Raw genomic sequence first — 9,014 nt, 5'->3', positions numbered from 1 at the left:
TATGCCCGAAACGTCGATTCTCCAGTTCCCTGGATGCTGCCTGACCTGCTGCGCTTTTCCAGCAACACATTTCCAGTTAGACTTTGTAGTCTATCATCATATAGTTTAATTCACCTATGATCTCATTGGAAATAAACATATGCATTAATTAATGTGTTTACCTACTCTTACTCTACTGTAGGTACCTTACTGATATGTAAGAAAGTGCTTGTTACTCAAGAACATGCCCCTTCAGCCTGCTCCTCCTTCACCATGCAGTGTTAGTGAACCTTAGATTGGCACCAGAAGAGGACTTGGTGTCAGCTTTCTGCCCCAAACTCTCAAACATCTTTAAAGGTGAACACTTAGCAAAGCTCCCCCTTGCAACACGGTACCAATTGTGAGCATCTCTTACAATAGTTTTGACAGAGCTTCAAAGTCACAGAGAGATATCCGCTCAGTGCTGTCTGAGAGGGAATGCCTGGATTTTGGAGCTGTGAGATGGAGGTACTCACATAATGCTAACTGAGGAGGATTTCCAGGATTTTGTAGACATGTGATACAGGCCACAGGATCTGGTTAGCTCAGTTGGCTGGGCAGCTGGTTTGTACTATAGGGTACCACCACCTGCATGGGTTCAATTCCTGCATCAACTGAGGTTACAACGAAGGTCCTGACTTCTCAACCTCACCCTGTTGCCTGAAGTATGGTGGTCCTCAGATTATGCTCACCATTGTTAGTCCCACTCTAATGGGAGAGCAGCTTTACAGTGGGCGAGATAGCAGGTTTGCTTGCACAGCAATGTCGACAGTATGGGACCAATTCCTGCACCAGGTAAGGTTAACATGAAGGACTCACCCTCTCAACCACTCCCTTTGTCTGAGGCATGGTGACCCTAAGGTTAAACCACGGCTGCCAATCATCTCTCTGTCTCAGGAGAGAGCAGTCAGGTGGGACTGTGGTGACTTTATCTGATGTAGGTACTTGCACAATGCTGTCTGAGAGCGCGTTCCAGAATCTTGGCCATTGACACTAATGACCCACTTTGTCAGTTCCCCTCTGTGAATTTTATTTTACTTTGGTTAGTAAGCAATGCTGGAGCTCAATGTGAAATATATTGGAATAGCTCATCGCCACAATTTCTGCTTCTGAATCAATAATCGCTTCTCAATGTGTGTCCATATCAGAATCATAGGACTAAAGAACCATAGAATACAGAAGAGACCCTTCGGTCCATTGAATCTGTACCAACTAAACTATCCTAAATCAGTACTAGACTCACTCGCCAGCATTTCCCCCATAGCCTGGAATAAGAACAAAGTACAAACAAAATCTATAGCTCAGGAACAGGCCCTTCGGCCCTCCAAGCCTAAGCCGATCCAAATCAACTGTCTAAACCTGTTGCCCAATTCCTAAGCATCTGTATCCCTCTGCTCCCCACTTACTCATGCATCTGTCCAGAGGTATCTTAAATGAATCTACCTTGCCTGCCTCTACGACCTCGGCTGGCAACGCGTTCCAGGCACCTACCACCCTCTGTGTAAAGTACTTGGTGTTGTATCCCCCTTCAACTTTCCACCTCTCACCTTGAAAGCGTGACCTCTCATTATTGAATCCTTCACCTGGGAAAAAGCTTGTCTCTATCCATCCTGTCTATACCCTTCATGATTTTGTAGACAGGTCCCCCCTCAATTTCCTTTTTTCTAATGAAAACAAACCTAACCTACCCAACCTCTCTTCATAGCCAGTACCTTCCATACCAGGTAACATCCTTGTAAAACTTCTCTGCACCCTCTCCAAAGCGTCCACATCCTTTTGATAATGTGGCGACCAGAACTGTACACAGTATTCTAATTGTGGCCGAACCAATGTCGTGTACAATTTTAACATGAACTGCCAGCTCTTATACTCAATACTCCATCCGATGAAGGCAAGCATACCATCTGCCTTCTTGACCACATTATCCACCTGTGCAGCAACCTTCAGGGTACAATGGACCTGAACTCCCAGATCTCTCTGCTCATCAACTTTTTCCAAGGCTCTTCCGTTTACAGCATAGTTCACTCTAGGATTAGACTACCCAAACTGCATCACCTCACATTTGCCTGGATTGAACTCCATCTGCCACTTCTCCGCCCAACTCTCCAGTCTATCTATATTGTCCTGTATTCTTTGACAGTCCCCTATGCTTTCTGCTACTCCACCAATCTTTGTGTCATCTGCAAACTTGCTGATCATAGCAACAGTGCCCTCTTCCAGATCATTTATGTATATCACAAACAACAGTGGCCCCAACACTGATTCCTGAGGAACACCACTGGTCAACTCTCTCCATTTTGAGAAACTCTCTGTCTCCTTCAACTATTACTCTCTGTCTCCTGTTGCTCAACCAGTTCTTTATCCACCTAGCTAGAACACCCTGCACACCATGTGACTTCACTTTCTCCCTTAGTCCACAATGGGGAACCTTAATGTTATGACATTTTACTTTTATAAAGTTTATGAAGTTTTTCACCCCTGAGGCAATACATTCCAGATTGTCACCACCTTCAAAGTGAAAATATTAGCTGCTTTCTATCCATCCTGTCCATTCCCCTCATAATCTTATACACCTTCAACCCTCTAAAGAAAACAGCTCACACCTATCCAGCCTCTCTTCAGAGCTAAAGTGCTCCACCCCAGGCAACACGCTGGTGAATCCCCTCTGCAACCCCTCCACTGCAATCACATCTGTCTGATAGTGCAGTGACCAGTATTCCACCTGCAGCCTAACCAGAGATCAATACAACTCCTGCCAGTCTAATTGGACTTACATCTGATTAATGTGCAAATTCTCACCTTGTCATGCGATGTTCATCCTTAGATACAGGCAATGACATTAGAACACGTCTGTCCTTGTCACATTCAGAGAAGGCTGAGCCAAGCAGCCATACTTGAGTCAACCTCAATGCCCCAACCATTTTGGAGTCATGTCATAATGAATGGCGTTCCAGACAGCATCTCGAGAGCTGGATCAATTGTAAGGTAATCTCTTTTACCGTTGTGCATTTTAATTAATGAGCCTCATTATCTGCATGAATTTCATATCCTGGCAGATGACAGATGAAGCAATGCCTTGTCCTTATCCTGTTGTTCAATATCATGACCTACTTTAGCGTAGGACTCGAAGCTGGCAATTTATCTGAACAGTCAAGTAGCAATTAAATCCCGCTGCTTGTCACACCAATGTTCATGCTGTTTTGGAAACTTGGTGATTTATGCCAGAGCTGTAAGGGTTAATATTAGAACGCACAGTGGTTGGTTTCAATGACAATTAGGTTAATGAATGAGGTAATAAGTGGTTTACCACAGTGTGTGTGATAACCAGCCAAAGCAGCAGGCCTGACCACGAGGGGCAGTTTGGGGCTTCAGAGTGGAACTGTAAGGAAAACGAGGTGCAAGTGATTTTCTTTCAACCTTTATTTCATACATTTTCACACAGTGAGTACTTAGAATATGGAATATACTGCCTGGAAATGTGATGAAGATTGGTTCAGTTGAGGCTTTGAATAATTATTTGAATACAACAGTGATATGGGAAAATGCTAGGAGTGTGGCAGTAGGGGATAGAACCAGTGTTGGCACAATGGGCCAAATGGCCTTTTTCTGTGTCATGACCATTCTGTGACATACTGACTGATCAGGAGTGTGATGCTGAAAGGAAGGATTGGTAGTACTGGGTAGTTGGAAGGCAACAAGGAAAGGTTTTATGGAAAAATCAATTTTATGTTTGAGACCAATTTTGTAGCTAAATGACAGTTTGCAACGAATCTGTTGCATAGTTTGTATCTGGAGAATGTCAACAAATTAACAAAGATCAATTGCATGAGTGTACCACTATCATCACAAAACATAGCAGTATGTAATCGTAGGTATCTATCTGTTTGATGATTCTCTGCTTACCTCCCCTTTTAGTTATTGCTGTGGTTTTTGTTATCCGGGTTCCTCTGTGGAATTCTGAGTGAATGTGATTTAACACCATTCCAAGAATGAAATTCATAGAGAAAGGATGATGTAGTGACTCATGGTTGGGATAAAAGCAAGACGACTGGAGGGAATTTGAGGTGTTTCATCCTGTGGCTCAGCGGAGCAATTGTGTTGAGAGGTACTCCCACAGACCATCATGCATACTGTCTTTTACATTCCATCTGATAAACTCTGTAAGTGAGCTCTGATTCCCAGCACAGAAATATAACCTTTCTTTCCCAATTACTGTGTTACTTCTATTGATTGGTGAGGGGTTAAAGAGCATTCAGCTGGGCTGTTAGGGAAGTAGGAAAAATGTGAAAGGCACTGTTACCTTGGCAGCTCTTGGTGAGGTTGTTACAGAGGGTAGGTTTTGATTCCTCATATCAATGGGGGTCATTGATTTTGAATAGCAAGTGACACAGTCATATTAAGTAGACAGTACTTCAAGAAACACTTTAAAACAATACTATAGACAAAATCTGCCAATTTAGTCCAGAGTCTCAAACATTTCACAGTTGTTAAATTGTTAGATTTGAACCATATGTATTTGATCCAGCCCACGTTTTATGTCTGCATTTCACTCCTACATGATAATCGACACCATTCTGCATTTCATAATACAACTTTCATAAAGGGAGAATTTTAATCAACTTGATCAGCAATGTTAACAAATTAAAATTCATGTATAATGTCCTCATTTTGTTCAATAGATTCATTCTTGTCACATATCATTGCTATTCCACTAAATGAGATATGTAATTAAAAGTCTGTCCTTGATTCAAACCATATCGTCCCAGTGTATTTGGGGATCTCTCCTCCTGCAAAATGAATAGTTTTACAAAAATTGATACCAACTCCTTTGAAACACATTGACGCATCAAAATTCTGCTGAATGGTCACACAGCTGGACACTGCTTTCATGTCAATTTTCATTGAAAAGTTCAATGGTCACTGTGTTTAAATTGGCTGATACTTCCCAGTCTGACAGGCAACAAATAACGGGTTAATATTCTAAGAGAAATCAATAGCAGTATAACACCAGGAGCCTTCAGAACAGTCTGATTAACTTTTTACAAGCAAATTAAGTTTTGATTTACACTGCAGCCAGGTCTTAAGGGAAATGCCAATGTCATTTCTGTTTTGTGCTATCTCTCCCATTTCCCATTGCCTCAGCACTCTTTACACATTAGAGGTTTAAGATGACCTCCAACCTATTCACTCCATACCCCTATCACTGCAAAATCACATTGGACTATGTGGGACATCACTGTGTCTGCCATCTTGCTGGTCACTGACACAAAATTTAAAAAAAAAGCCAAATCCTCATTGAAGTGCCTCTGTCTGTCTGACTGACTGACTCCCACCTATCCTCCTGATTTGTCTGTCTCCTAAGCAACAAGGTAGGAATGTGTTCTGTGTTGCCAACTCTCCCAAATTAATGTCAATTAAACGCAACCATGCAAATAATTCCTTTGGGCATAGCCCCAAGCACCACCCGCTCAGCATGAGTTCCACATGAACGTTGCCCCCAGGAGGCCTTTTGTCGCTCTACAATTTACCTGACATAGCAGCTGCTGATAGCTGAAGATTTGCCACTAAACCATTTTGACACAGAAAGTTAGATCCTGTCTTGTGCTAATGTTGACCACAGCTGGAGATATGCCAGTGATTTGCGAGATGAGATTTTATGAAGCTTTTGATGACCGCGTTGATTATTTTATGGCTGTAATTTACCATATCTGTTCTTAAATAAATGATCTTTTAAGTAATATGAGGTACATCAGGTACTTTATATCTCCAGGGCAAGCTAAGCATTAATTGGTGCCATCTATCAGTCAGCAATGTAATATGACTTGTTATTGTCTGTGAACTTGCATCTTGCTGATTTTATATTGGGGCTGTTCTGAGATGGTAATTCAATTTCATGAGTAAATAATGGACTCTGAATCCATCACCCAAACTGATGGTTTTTGCATATTGTTATTGATTCTTTTTTTATATTCAGATCAACCTTCATTCCCAGCTAACAGATCATTGTCTGTACCTTATGGAATGTGTCAATTACAGGGAGGCCTATTGCTTGAGGGTCCTTCTTTAATTTCACATGTACCATGCTCAGGGGAATGCTCGGCCTTCAACCTTTTGTCTTGCTGCTGTCTGCACTGTTGTCCTTGCAATTTACCAGGTTACAGCTCTGGATTATGTTGACGAGTGCTGATCAAGCTCAGAGCAAGTGTGATGTACAAAGAGGTGAAGGAACTTTAAAATAAAAATACACTCCAGGGAGATGTGGCTACAAAAGGCTGACATTTATTGCCCTTGGTAGTCATTGGAAAAGTGCATTATGCATTCTCCCTACTTGAGGCTGTCATACACTCATGTACCAGCAGTGGGTATCTGCTCAGCAAAACCATAACAAAGGATCCATGTTTAACAGCTTGTGTAGTTATAATTGTAAATCTCACTGGTTGATTTTGGAAATGTTTCTCTTCTTCAGACTTCACACCCATCATGGGTTATCCTGAGAAGGTGGAGGTTAGAGTTGACAGTTCTTCTTGATGTGTTGGTGTCCGTTTGATACATCTGAGTTTGCTGGTCATTGGGTGGTTTCCAGTCACCCTTGTTGGTGTGGGACCCAGACTGGGTAAAGGCACTCGTTTGCTCTCCTCAGGGACTGGTTTTAAGATGAATCTGGCAGATTCCTGATCATCTTTTACTGATACTTGCTATCTTAAATTTCTAGATTTTTAAAAAACTGAATTATTTATCAGTGCTGGGTGCTGTATGAAAGCTCTGTTTAGCTCTCTGCAAAGATACTGTTTGAACTGATGAGGCTTTCCAGAGTTTCCTGATTTTACTGATGATTTGGAGCAGTCCTTAAACCTCCTTGGCCATACAGCTTTGTTCAGAAGCTGCAAACAAGCCTGAGCTTTAAATCTAAGAAGGAAGCATTTCTTCACTTGAATTTAATCTCCTGCCTCTGGTACATTGGTCACTAGACTGCGCATGGATGATGTTAGCAGGATTCCCAGCCCATTCCGAGGTTTATGAAAGGATTAACACTGTAGCAAACAGAATTTAATGGCCGAGAGATTAAAAATGGCTCTTTTTGAAGGCGTAAATGAAAGAAATATGTAATTATCTAAAGCTGTGGTATTCGCACATTTTTAACTGATAGGTGAATAACAAAGAAAAACATAGCTCAAGTTAATTTAGCTCCCGAGCAGAAATGGCTAACAGAGTGTTTGTGTATGATTCACACTACGCAAAGCTACTTATTTACTCACCACCTCCACTGAATTAATTTATTAAAAATCTTGTTCTTGCTGACTTTAATTTCTGTTGTATTATAAAATAATGGCTTGCTTGATACTGTCTGTGTTGCTGCAGGATGTTAATATTTTACACTCAAGATTTCCAGCTGCATTCAAATCCACCCATCTCAGCTTCCAGGGGTCTGAGGAAGATTGCTTTTTCATTACAAATTTTTGAAAATGCCAAAGTAAAATTAACTTTAATCTCTCCAAAGACGGCTGTGATATGGGAAAATGTTACCGTACTTGCGTGTTATGTGACACATGGTCTACCTCTGCGAAAGATTACATGGTGTGCTATCTTCTGCCAGGATCGTGCTCTGCATTTTATCAGAGTGGCTCAAAAGCTATGTTTACTTTTTTTGTTGCGTGAGTATTGAGTTTACCATAAGCTTAAGGTAATTGGGGTGGGATGCTGCCACAGTGGTTAGCATGGCTTCCTCACGGCGCCAGGGGCCTGTGTTCAATATCAGCCTTGGGTGTCTTGATTTTATTGAGGATATCTGGACTGATTGGACCAAAAGGTCTGTTTCCATGCTGTGCATCTCAATGACTCCCCATTTGGTTACCTCCAGCACCCATGATAAATTGCCCACTGTGTCCAGAGATGTGTAGGCGAGGTGGATTAATCATGGGAAATGCAGGGTTATGGGGATATAGAGTGGTGGGGTCAGATGTTGCTCTTCAGCAGGTCAGTGCAGACTTGATGGGCCAAATGGCCTCCGTCTGCACTGTAGGGATTCAATGAGTATTGGAAGAATTGAAAATGGAGAACATTTTTCTTTAAGGCAGTCAGTGTTAATACTTGTCCATCTCTGGGTTAGTCTGGGTCAGGTGTACAGGAAAGCAGTTTCTCATCATTCTGTTAAACACTCGCTGCTCTTGTTTCATGTCAGTTTTGGCTCAGTTGGAAGGAATTGCGTCTCTGAAGCAGCAGATTATGAGTTCAAACCGGGCTCCAAGCATTTGAATACATAAAATCTCTGCTCAGCATCAAACGTCTTAACTCCTTCAGTGCCCCTAAATCATCAGACTGCTTGTCTGATGTTCAGTACAGGATAAGTAACATTTTCTCCCAGTTAATGACTATGAAGATCAAAGTTGAGCTCCTGGTACAAAGACTGGCCCTTAGACATTGATTGCACCATCTCCCTGAGCACCACAGGCTGAACCAGGCTACTTACACCATCAGACTCTAAGTTAAAATTCCAACCAGATTTCTATCCTCGTACTGCCTTTTTCTATTACTATTGCTAATCCTGCACCTGTCTCAGCAGCTGCTGCTCATGTCCTGTGTATGCCTTCATTTACCAGGAGACTTCACTATTCCCATGCACTCTTGACTGGCCTCACACCTCTGACCCAATGTGAATTTAAAATTATCCAAAGCTCTGTTGCCGTGTGCTTCAGCTGCACTGTCTCCTTCCTCTCCTATCCCTGTGCTCAATGACCAACATTCGCCCCAGTCACGCAGCACCTTAGTTTTAAAATTCTCATCCTTCTTTACAAATCAGATCACACTCGCTGACCATGTCTTCAGTGACCTCGGTCGTAAGCGTTAGGATCCCCTCAGTAAATCTCCCTGCCTCTCTCCAACTCTCTCTGCCTCACCCCATCTCTCTCCACCTCCCTCTGCCGTTCCCCATCTCTCTCCACCTCTCCCAGTCTCGCCCCAGCTCTCTGCACCTCTCTCTGCCTTTCCCCATCTCTCCC

The sequence above is a fragment of the Chiloscyllium plagiosum genome, chromosome 27 (genome assembly GCF_004010195.1).
Source record: "Chiloscyllium plagiosum isolate BGI_BamShark_2017 chromosome 27, ASM401019v2, whole genome shotgun sequence".
NCBI classification, from domain to species: Eukaryota; Metazoa; Chordata; class Chondrichthyes; order Orectolobiformes; family Hemiscylliidae; genus Chiloscyllium; species Chiloscyllium plagiosum.
This window is presented reverse-complemented; position numbering follows the sequence as displayed.